The following is a 12,261-nucleotide window of genomic DNA, read 5'->3' on the forward strand; positions in this document are numbered from 1 at the left end:
TCGACTTCAGCTACGTTATTCCCGTAGCTGAAGTTGCGTATCTAAAATCGATTTTAATACCTAGTCTGGACGTGGCCACAGATCCACATTCTGTTCCCTAGCTGCCACTGACTTTCTGGGTGAGTTAAGCAAGTCACTTTGCCTGTTTGTGCCTCAGTTTCCCTCTCTGTGGAATGGGGACAACAATCGTGACCATCTCCTGTAGATATCATGAGGATTAATCAGTGTTTCCAGAGGCCTGCAACCAAAAAGATATTTAGGCTCCCTATTTCCATTGAAATAAGTTGAAGTTAGGAGATTAATACCTCTGAGGATCTGGGCCAGAGAGGTTTGTGATCTTCGGATGAAGATAGCTTTGGAAATACAAAGCATTATTATAATATAGTTATAAAATTTAAAAATAGTATCAGAGGGAGAGTGCAATGAGAGGCACAGGCCAAGGAGAAAAAACAGCTGAACTGAGCTGGAGGGTCACTACGAAGAAGAAATGCCCAGGGAGGGAGGCTGTTCTGAACTTTGGAAGCTGCAGGAGAAATGATCCTCACCTCATTCCCAGCTCCCTTCTGAGCTGTTTGTTGTTATGGTTCTCATCTGGAGTCATTTTGGTCTGGGATTTACAGACAGGAATACAAGGATGCCTGTTTTGGGGAGCCTGTAGCTTGTCTCCGCTAAGCACAGAGAATAAAAGTGCTTCTTCCAAGTGCATCTGGATTCTGCTCACAGCAGCCACTTCTCTATAGGCTCACGTGTCTCTTCACTGGGATGAACAATCAAGGTGCTTGTCACTCACTGCTCTTTGCCCCGCCTCACCATGCAGCACATGGACTCTCTGTGCACAGATGGGAGGAGACTGACTGCCATTGGATGGAAGCCTTTCCCGCAGCACATGAGCTGCCACCTGCAAGAACTGAGCAGCTGCACTTAAAGGGGAAGAGCAAACACTGACAGGCTGACTGACACCCAGTGCATGAAAACCTAGAAACACTGAACGGGGGCCCAAAGGGAAAGTCAGGGCCGATTCCTGAACCAGGCCTTTGTCTGGGACCCCTCAGGCTGAAGGGTCAAACGCTGCGGACTAATGGCCTGACAGCAAACTGCTGCCCTCCACTGGGACCCTGCAGTCCAAAAGCTGATAGTAAACCAGGGCTCTTATCTGCAGGCTAAAGGCCTGATGCCAAAGCAGGACCATCACATGGGTCTGTATGGGGTAAAGCATTGCCCCTCCAGCATGACAGAGGGCGACGGGGCCAAAGCTGAATGGGTGGCATTGTGACCTGTTGCATGGGATGGCAGCACCACTCAGATCTGGCAGGGCGGCCGTGCCATCATGAAGGGTGGCCAGACCAAACCCGAGCACGGCTGTGATCCCTCGCGCCAAGTCTCCATACCCAGAAGGGAAGGCTGGGCCCAGCTCCGCAGGATCAGCCGCTGCAGGGGCGAGCGTGGGATGGGCTCGCTCTCCAGCCTCCACTCTGGGCCTCTCATCTGCAGCGGGCCCCCACCCCCCATCTGGGAAACACTAGGGTCAGACTAAGGGCCTGGCACTGAGCTGGAGCCCTCGGCGGGCGGGGGGCTGGGCAGGCTACAGAGCAGTGGGGCGCCAGGCTCTCAGCAGCCAGGTACATGGGGCCTGGCAGGTGGCTGGCTGGGAGCAGCCCCGCCCGCAGAAAACCCAGGCCGTGGTGGTGACTCAGGGACACACCAGCTCCCCCTCCCGCTCCCTACCCCTCCTTTACACCACCCCGTCCGTCATAAAGCCAATGGCCGTCCTGCCCATCTCTGACTGACAGTAACTGAAAGCCAATGGAATCCAAACGTCCGCCTCAACTGCGCCACAAGCAGCCAATAGATGAGCAGCTACCGAGTGTGAGCGTTTACCCTCCCCCACGCCGGCCTACTGGCCAACCTCAGGCCGTTTTGGCGGAGAGTGGCGTGGCGAGTCTCCAATCGAATTGCACGGGAGGTTGCTAAGGGGTAGTTGGTAGCAGAGCCGGCTCGGGTGCAGACCGATGGGAACTGGTGCCGGAAGCGTCGAGAACAGTGGCCGGGCTGGGCCTACAGGTGAGGTGGGCAGGGGCCGAGACCCCCCCCCAACATCCCGGGGCAGGGCGGGGAGACGGGTAGCGATCGGTCCTTCCCCCTCCCCCCGCCATCTCGTGAGAGGAGGGGGCGCCGGGCGGGGATCTAGTGTCCCCACACCCCGCATCCGGCGGGGAGAAGAGCCGCGCAGGGATCCAGCGTCTCCCTCCCGCCCCACATCCATGGGGGCGAGGAAGAGCCGCGCAGGGATCGACTCCCTCCCCCCTAGTGTCCATGATGGGGGGGGGGGAAGGAGAGCGCAGGGATCGTGTGTCACCGGGGGTGAGAGCAGGGCAGGGATCGAGTGTTATTACCCGCCCCGACCATGATGGAGGGGAGAGCAGGGCAGGGATCGCGTGTCGTTCCCTCACCCCGATCATGAGGGGAGGGGAGGGGAGAGCAGGGCAGGGATCGAGTGTTATTACCCGCCCCGACCATGATGGAGGGGAGAGCAGGGCAGGGATCGCGTGTCGTTCCCTCACCCCGATCATGAGGGGAGGGGAGGGGAGAGCAGGGCAGGGATCGAGTGTTATTAACCCCTCCCCCAGCCCTGATGGGTGAGGGGAGAACTGGGCAGAGATCGAGGTCCCCACTCCACATCCATCTAGTGGTGGGGAACCCGGTGGTGATATGGTGTCTTCCCCATCCCTCCTTTCTTCCATGTGTGGGGTGGGGGACCTGGGCAGGAATCAAGGACCCTTCTCTTTTTCCCCCATCCCTTTGGCTCGCTCCTGCCCCTATGGAGGACAAACCCTTCTTTCCCACACCAGAGTAAGGATAGTCCTTATTGCACACTTACTGGTGCTCTGTGCAGCCCAGTTCAAAATTACCCCAATATCACAGGCTTTCACCTGTACTTTACAGAGCCCATGCCTCATGTGGGTGCATATGACCTCCAGAATGTTCTCTGGCATTCATCATCTGCTTTCTCCCTTTCTTAACATGCTCTTCCTCCCCCATCCCCATGACAAAAAATTCTCACCCTTCCTGAGGCTTTACGTGCTCTGGATATTTGCAGCCTGTTCTCGTGTCTTGTCCTCTTCCCTTCCCCTCTTTCTATTTAGCTATGCTGCATGTGTTTAGTTATTTCTTTGTAATTCAATCCCTCCACCTCAGGAGCACTTTTATTACTGCTGTTCGTGGGCATGTGTCTGTGCAGTCTACCAGGTGCAGTTATTTCAGTTCTATATAGAGGGACAGTTGCCTCCCGGTTTGGTGATGTGATGCCTCTGTGTGTGCAGTCCAAAATTGCACTAGCCTCTATTGCACCCATATCACATTGCAAACTCATGTCTTGTTTGCTGTCCACTATCACCCCTAAGTCTCCTTCAGCTGTTCCTGCCTTCCAAGTGTCACCTTCCCATTAGAAAAAAAAGGATTGTTTGCCTTACTCTATAGGTTGTCGCTATCTAAGTTCTCTCCATTTTCCTGCTTATACCTTTAATCTCTTGTTTTCCTTGTATTATTATCTTGTTCTCACTGGTGTCTGAAATACCCTTCTGATTTGGGATCAGCAAACTTAATAAGCCATAATCTGTCTTTCCATGTCGTTTAATAAAGATCCTAAATAAAAATGTACATAATATGAAACCCTGCTGCACCCTTCCTTCCTCTCATCCCCAATAATATTTGGCATTGTTATAGCACTTCCTCATCCAAGGATCCCAAAGTGATCCACAAGGTGGAATAGTATTGCTGTTCCCATTTTACAGCTTGGAAACTGTGGCATAGAGGTGAAATGACTCAGGTCGCAAGTTGATGGTGGTAGACCTAGGAACTAAAACTCAGGTCTCACTTCAGTCTAGTATTCTATCTACTGGATACATGTCCTTCTGTTACCTCCTTCCCTGGCCAACTCCTAGCACCTGATATATTTCCGAGGCAAGGGGTGAGGTAATGTCTTTGATTATGCACTGACTGAGGTACACCACGGGTTGTGGTAGGTATGGGTAAATTGCGGTGTGCGTGGGGGGGGTCTTTAAGTTCTTTATTGTAGATGGTGTCAGAGTTGTCAGTTGGCCTAATTTACATAGTCACCACAGTTGAGGACTATGATGACACCCTCTTTTTCTGCTGATTTAATCACTATCTGATGGTTAGATTTCAGGGACTGTGTACCAGTCTTGTTGGCAGTTTAGAGGTTATGATGAAAATGATGTTTTTAAGGACTTCACAGTCATTTTTGGGGGGTGGGGGTCCAATACAAGATATTACCTCACCTACCTTGTCTCTCTAATAGTCTTGTGCCAACACTGCTATATTTCCGGCATTCTGTAACCAACTCTAGATGTCATTTAACTACCACTTGCAGTCTGTTTAGTTGTCAGTCTGAGAGACAGTGCTGTGTCCCAGTCCATTTGGGTTTTCCAGATAAGTTTTCATGTTACACTGTGTCAAATATTGTACTGCTGTTCATGTGTTACAGCTGTTATTTCTTTCATCAACTGATCTTTTAAGATACTTTCTTAAAAACTCATCCTTGTCTTCAATGACTAGTTCTTTATTAAACCAACAGCTATGCATACAAACAGTAGTTTCCGGTTTCTGTAGTACCTAGATAACTACTTGTTTTGGTTTTGATTGAAGTTATAGTTGTCCTATTGTCATGGTAGAGAGAGAGAGAGAGAGAGAGAGAGAGAGTGTGTGTGTGTGTGTGTGTGTACACGATGACTACCATGCTTCCTTTCTCTCACGACTGCTGGTCTAGAAATGCCTGTAGCCTGGGCTTATTAATCGAATCAACTGACTCGTACAAAGTGTTCAGTTTTTCATTTTATTACTTTTTATCAGTAGCTGTTTTATTAAGCTAAATAGCTGTTACTGCCTAATTGTCATCACTCAGTTTCAATGAAATGGGCTTTAAAAAGTAGCTCAGCCATTTTAGAATTCTCACTGTCCTCCCTTTCTCATTTTATTAGATCTGCTTTCTCTCATGTTTGGTTGCCGCTTCTGTACGTCTAACAGCTGGACTTTGGCTAGACGTTTATTCTGCATTTTTTGCTTGGTTCCCTTCCCTCATGTTTTTTTTCCCTTGCCAAACCATAACTCAGTTCTTATATGCTGGTCTGGTTCCTGCGCTGCAAGGAAAGCTTGGGCAGACTCTCTGCTGTTTTTCTCCTGGTCCAGTAGAGCTGCATAGAGCCCTGCAAAGCTGTGGATATCCATGGACCATGTTTGCGGATCAGATGTGTATACAGATTTTGTACCTGCGCAAGGCTTTAGAGGTGCATTCATTTTGCTCCATTGTTCATCCTCCTATAGGTTTCATTAGTGAGGGTACAGAACAGAAAGATGCATCTTTAGGGAACTGGATACAACAGGTTCTAATCTGTGTTTTATTTAATAAGCCCTTGCCATACATACCCTGTAGGATATATTTGCAGCTTTTCTGCACTGAGCATAGCTGAGCATAACTTGCAGGCCTGTCTACACTTGCAGCACTGCAGCTGCACCCTCTTAATGAAGATGCTGCCTACACCAATGGGAGAGCTTCTCCTGTCAGCGTAGGTACTCCACCTGCCTGAGTGGCGATAGCTAGCAGGAGAAGCCCTCCTGTTAACATAGGAGCTACTGAACTGGGGGTAGGTCGGCATAACAATGTTGCTTAGAGATGTGGATTTTCCACACCCCTAAGCGATGTAGTTATACTGAAATAAGTTGGTAGTGTAGCCTGAGTCTCAGTGGGAGATGGCAGTTGCCCCAGGCTTTACTGGTGCTGGAGAGAGAGAAGCTGTCCCTGTTTCTCCTGAGGATGAAGTAGCTTCTTACGGGAAGGGCTGTAGCAGTATATCCCTTCTGTCACTATCCCCTCCTGTGAAAAACAGCTTCTTCTGGATGGAGCTTTGGCTTTTGAGTGAACTTTTTCTAGCCCTCTTTTCAGGTAAGATCTGGGCTTCCTGTTTAGTGAGCTAATCCAAGATTGCTATAAAGCATCACAGATGGGAGAAGCACTTGTGTGACATATAAAGACACACCCTCAAAGATGCTTCCCTGTCCTGAAGGGCACACCATCTAAAATAGCAACACTGTTGTGGGTGGAGGTAATAGTTGAGTGGGATGAAGTGATGAAGGAATAACCAGAATAACACTGGGGATTTGCTTGGCAGGTACAAGTCAAGTTGTTTCCAAGTTGTAGAAAAAGATGGTGTTTGGGTGTCTGGTACTCAGGTGCGGTGGAGGCAACTATGAACAAGGCAGTTACAATTAGTAAGTACAAAATCAGTTGCTCTCTGGACTGCAATTTGTAGCATCTGTTGTCTACCTGGGCTGCTTTGTATTTAATAATTGTAAGTAAACAGTTTGCTAATTCTAGTAATTACTCCCTTGGCCTTTCTGTTCCTCTTTTGTGTTTACAAAAGATTGCAGATTAATTTTAGTGGTGGCATTAGGATTTTATAATAAACACTTTCAATGGCCAGTAATACTGCCTTTAATACTTACCCAGGATAAATCTTGACCTACAAAGTCTCAGCCTGGGCACAAACTAGCTCAGGGATCGGCAACCTTTGGCACATGGCTCGCCAAGGTGAGCACCCTGGTGGGCTGGGCCGGTTTGTTTACCTGCTGCGTCTGCAGGTTCAGCCGATCACAGCTCCCACTGGCTTTGGTTCACCGCTCCAGGCCAGTGGGGGCAGTGGGAAGTGGAGCGGGCTGAGGGATGTGCTCGCCGCTGCTTCCTACTGCCCCCATTGGCCTGGGACAGCGAACCGCGGCCGGTGGGAGCCGCGATTGGCTGAACCTGTGGATGCGGCCGGTAAACACACCGGCCTGGCCCACCAGGGTGCTTACCCTGGCGAGCTGCATGCCAAAGGTTGCCGACCCCGAACTAGCTTTTAACCAAATTTTGCTTTAGATGGCAGGTCTAGTGGTTTCACCTGCTCTGGTGCCAATATTTGTATGGGATATTAAAGTTTTCTGAAGTTTTATTAGTGTTTTAGAATTATTTTCAGTTATGGTTTTGGGTTTGTTCTAAAGATTACAAATACAGTGTATGCTGAATAATGCAAAACATTACATAAATGTTAAAATAAACCTCACCTGCTGCTAATCTAAAATGTGCATGAACTGTTTTAATATCTCCAAACATTTGAAAGCTGATCATATGTACAAATAAACATTTCCCACTCTTTCTTTAAAAGCCAAATCTAGTGTTAAAGTTTCATCTGATGGATAAGTTAATCATGTATTTAAAAGAGTTGATTAACTTCAGTACAAGACAACCAATTTCAATGTCAACATACAAGGAAGAAAACAGCTGTTTAAACTAAGCTTTTTGTTTAAAAAATTAAAATAAATAAAAGCCACTGTTGTTGCTCCAGAGGTAGCAATGGTGGGAATGCTAATGGGAAGAGGCGTGCAGGCAGTTGGCAGCATTTTAAGCACAATTTAACACTACCCAAAGGACTTTTGTATAACATGGTGCTTACAATTCTGGTACTTGCTCCCGGGTAGCGCTCTCATTGATAACATAAATTCAGTGCTGCTAGTGCTAGCAGCAGTGGGAGGAAACAAACATAAGATGTCCTGTGTTTTCCCCTGTTTCATTGCATACATGCAATAGTAGAATAGTTGCCTGGTGCTGAAGTTGCATCACACCGTTAAGAAATTTCTGTTTCAGCATCTGCATCACTTCAGTTAAACAGCATGAAAATAAGTAGTTGGAAGTGGAATCCCGGGGAGATCGACCCAGGGCATTAGCGTTCTTTGTCACTTTGGATCGAGCTCTTAGGAATGCTAGACCCGTCAATAACTCCTCTTTTAAAAAAGCTTTTGTTGTCACTTCAATAAGGTGTTCTTACATCTTTCAGATTTGTAAGAATGAGGAAAATTAAATCTAACGAATTTATCACTATTTCAGCTGTTTGCTTTTTACAGTTTCAGGTTGTCTGCTCAAAAAACCCCAGTAATATTTAATAGCCGTAATCTAGTTGATTTCACTTTCTACTTCTAAAGCTTTAGCTCAATACAGCAGATTCAGTTGCAGTTTTTCCACGGGAATAAATTCCAAATACATTTGTGTACAGTGGAACTAAAAATAAACATGGAAACTTTCTTAGAATTGTGACAAAACTCTGCCTTAAAAAAACTAATTTGGAGGTTGGGATTGCATCGTATAATGTGTATGGAAGGCATTATGTGTGTCAGAATAACTAAATGTAATGCACACCAATACATTGACAGTGCAAACTATTTAATTCTAATGTATACTTAATCTACAATCATAAGCTATGTACTGGATGTGTGCTAAACTTCACACATTGTATAGTACCAGCTGATGTCTCTGGCCTAGCTGGGGCCTGGGGTCCTCTGGCAATATGGTATGAGTGTGCCTTTCGGTAGGGAAATTGTGGCAAGATTGGTTGGGTCATGGGTTGTGGCAGTGATTTTTATCCTTTAATTCATAGTAGGGGCAGAATCTCAGGTTCTGCCTGGCAAGGAAAGCCATTTTAATGAACTAGAAGTGCAGAGTTTAGATTTATTAAATTTGTATTATGGTATGACCTGGTAATCCTAGTCAGAATCCCATTTTTCTAGTTGCTGTTCAGACATGCATTAAAATCTGAAGTGCATATACTGTGAGAACTATGCAGGATTAGTTACGCAGAACAAGGTTAAAAGTATTAAAGTGAACTGATTTGGGGGAGGAAAATAGGCACCTAAGAACCTTTCCAGATTACAGTACTCACTGAGTTTCACTGGGAGTTTGGCATTTCACTGCCTTTTGTGCCTTTGCAGAGATTTTTTGGGCGGAATGAGAGGGATATGGAGGGTGACATTTTCTAGAAACCTAAATATCAATGGATGGAGCTCTCAGCTGACTTTAAGGCTTTAAATATCTTGCATTCCTGGTCAGTCCTCACCCGAAGCTGAGAATTGCATGTGCCAGAAGCATTCTGTGTATTGTTCTTAACTAGGTGACTATGTGTTGGACTTCTTTAAAGTGGTCCTTGTTCTTCTGCTTATCTCAGCCTTGAAATGATGTTGCCTTGTTTTAAGTTTTTGAATTTATGAATATAAAACTTAAAATTAAAGAGTTCCCCTGGACTCGTGCTACTAGTTTTCATTGGCTGCAAACATGCTTTGTGTGAGGGACTCTGCAAGATTCCTCTTCTCATGTATGGTCTGAGAAAATGGAATTCTCTGAGCACTATTCCTGCTTGTACATTTCCTGCAAGTGCTGGGAGACTGCACAGATAACCCTGTGCGGCTTCACTGGGAGATACTGTTCCCTCTGATGTTGACAGTGTAGGTATCTTTCTCTAATTATATTTTATAATATTTGAGGCTGGCCTATTTGCCTAGTGCTTTGGACTTTGTCTCATATTTACTGTCAGAGAAGGCTGTGCTGAGCGCTCAGCCCTGGGTGGGATGAAGTGTATCTTATCACTCAGCAGCAACTCCTGCAGCTGACCAAAGAGCATCTGTGATGGGCCCTGCTTCCTGTTATCTTGGCTGAAAACAGTTCTGATGTGGGGACTTTTGACAGTGTAGAGAAGGGAATCCTCAGGCTCCCTACCAGGAGACGGGCTCAATATACATAAGGCTTGGACAGTATGACTGTGCTTTTTAAAAAATACTGTAAGGGAACCTAACAGGCCTCCTAGATAGTTACACAGGTCCTGTGTAATAGGCCTGAAAGATCAGATTATAACTTCCACGTTGGTTCATGTAGCTGTGACTTGATGCCAGCAGCATCCTGCCGAGGGCTTCAATGAAGTAGTATTGCACTGAAGAGACTCAGGGTATGGCTACATTTGGAATTTCAAAGCGCTGCCGCGGCAGCGCTACGGGAGTGCTGCCACGGCAGCGCTTTGAAGTGTGAGTGTAGTCAGAGCGGCAGCGCTGGGAGAGAGCTCTCCCAGCGCTGCATGTAAACCACATCCCTTACGGGTGTAGCGTGCAGCGCTGGGAGCCGCGCTCCCAGCGCTGCTGCCCTGATTACACTGACGCTTTACAGCGCTGTATCTTGCAGCGCTCAGGGGGTGTTTTTTCACACCCCAGTTGCAGCGCTGTAAAGTGTGAGTGTAGCCAAGCCCTGACTGTGCGGTAATGGAGTGCTGTTGTAAGGTGCTCTGAGATTTGTGTATTTCCCTTGTGCTTAGTGTAACTCTGGCTCCAATGGGTAGCATGTTAAATAAATAACTTGCTATGCTGTATTGCACGCCTGTTGGAGGAGGGGTTGGCCAGTATTTTTTTTCCACATAAATTACTGTGAGATCTATCAGGTTGCCTGTTTTGTTTGTTTTTCTGTTTAGGCAGATTATCTAGTATAAGTATCCAGGTTGCAGTTACCCTGCAAAATAAGGACAAATATGGGGAGGCTGGTTCTTTGGGGTTCCAGCACATAAGGGATTCTCTACTTACTTCGGTGTTGCCAATTAAATGGGGCAGGGGCCTTGGTTCTGCTTTAATCTGATGAATCAAAGAACCTGCTATTATCCTGAAGCAGAGTAACACTCGTATCTTCTGATCCATGCATAAAGGACTTCCACAGCGTCTCCACTGTGACACATCACTTGCACTCCATAGATCTTGTTTCCAAACCTAATCATAGTTTTAGATAAGATAGCACTCCATATTCTGAGAGCTGGTCAGCCTGATGTACCCTAATGTGGCAAAATGCATTATAATGGTTCTGTGCCTTGATAAAGGTTACTCTTAAGTAATACTGAATATATTTCTGAATGCAGTCACCTTATATGCACTAGCTTGGTTTGCCTGGTTCCCTGCTATTTCATAAACATGTTTGTATTTTGAGTTGTGAGTGCAAACATAGGGAAGGCTGGGAATGTGCTTGAGTACATGTGAGTTTCTTTGCTTTGTAAGAGAGTCATTTGGATGCACCTTACCAAGGCAATAGCAGAGCCCTAATGGTTTTGCATCCGTGTACATCTGACCTGTACACTCTGTGGTTAAATGTACTGAAATTGCCATATTTCTTTTTGACAAGCAGGAATCTGCGAGGCTTCTTTGTGGACAGTTAAGTGGAGCAGCAGTTAACATTATAGAGAATCTGTCAAATGGGTTGTGAAAACTCCAGATTTGGAACAAGGAGGACAAAATGCAAGAGCTTCGTGTGATGTGTTATATTTAAAATGGTTCTGTTGAAACATGCTGCTAAGGAGAATCAAAGCAGTTTCTTTTGGGAGAAGGGAAGAAAGATTCACGAGGCTCTGGCTGCAAGCTAGACTTAAAGTGTCTCTGTTAGCAGGGCGAAAAGAGATTTCTTGGATAATTCTGTAGGTAGGGAAAGTTTTCAAAAGTAAATTTGCTTAGAACGCTAAAGCGTATGTGCAAATCTCTTCAAAGTGCTCAGTTCCAAGGGTGGGTCTTTTGGATGCTAGCTGCTCTCCATCAAATCAGATAACATACCGAACACTCCTGGTTGTCTGGCCCCAGCTAGGTGGTGCCTTATGCAGTGTAAACACTTTCCCATAACCTTACAGCACCTCTGCACTTGAAGTATCTGGCTTGTGTGCTATGTAATGAAGAATTCAAAATCCACCAAAGGCACTAGCCGAGAAGTTTCTGTTAGACCATGATATGAGCCAGACCTTCTGTTCTGAAGGTTGACCGACTGACCAGCCAAATCCCTCCCTTGAGCCCTGATTTTGGCACACTAGTCTTTCAGCACTGAACTTGTGCTGCAACTTTGATTTGTTCAGTTTCCCCTCATAGGGCTTGTCTGCACGAGCTATTAGTTCTCTGCAAGTTGGGATTTGAATCTATCCCGCACTAGCCTGCCACTGTCTGTCTATCGGGACCCTGCTGACACGCATTAACAATTGGTTAATGTGTTTTCAGTAGTTTCATTTCCAAGGGGATTAGATTATCTTCACAGGTGCTAAATAAGGAGACCCTTAGTGCAGGGTCTGGCTCAGAACATGCTTCTTAGGACTTCCTACCAAATGCTCAGAAGTTCCTTAGGGTGTTCTTTCAGCTTTTGGCAGGTACCCTTTTTGTGGAGTTGTCAATTGACTTGAATCTCTGAGGAAGAGGCAGAACAAAAAGTTCTTGTTTGTGCTGATTATGGATCTAAACGTTTCATGTAATTGCATAAAATTTGAAATAGCAGTTTGATATCTTGCCATCCACATGTTACTGAGCCTGCAAGAAACAGATGTACAGCTTTATTCTTCTGGCATTTTATGCAGTCCTTCGTACAGCTTGCTATTGAGATGT

At 46.2% G+C, this 12,261-nt stretch overlaps 1 protein-coding gene across 2 annotated transcripts in view; it reads left to right on the top strand.

The window, feature by feature from the left end:
• Positions 1-1,955: 1,955 nt before the first annotated feature.
• Positions 1,956-12,261, top strand: part of ABHD2 (abhydrolase domain containing 2) — a 65,891-nt gene continuing 55,585 nt past the window's right edge. The window contains exons 1-2 of one of the 2 annotated variants that reach the window (XM_030577008.1): positions 1,978-2,061; positions 6,186-6,285. The gene's annotated coding sequence lies outside the window, so the exon portion shown is untranslated. Of the gene's footprint in view, positions 2,062-6,185; positions 6,286-12,261 lie in introns of both variants that reach the window. The other variant, XM_030577007.1, reaches the window with a different exon arrangement.

This window comes from Gopherus evgoodei, chromosome 10, assembly GCF_007399415.2.
Source record: "Gopherus evgoodei ecotype Sinaloan lineage chromosome 10, rGopEvg1_v1.p, whole genome shotgun sequence".
In the NCBI taxonomy this organism is placed as follows: Eukaryota; Metazoa; Chordata; order Testudines; family Testudinidae; genus Gopherus; species Gopherus evgoodei.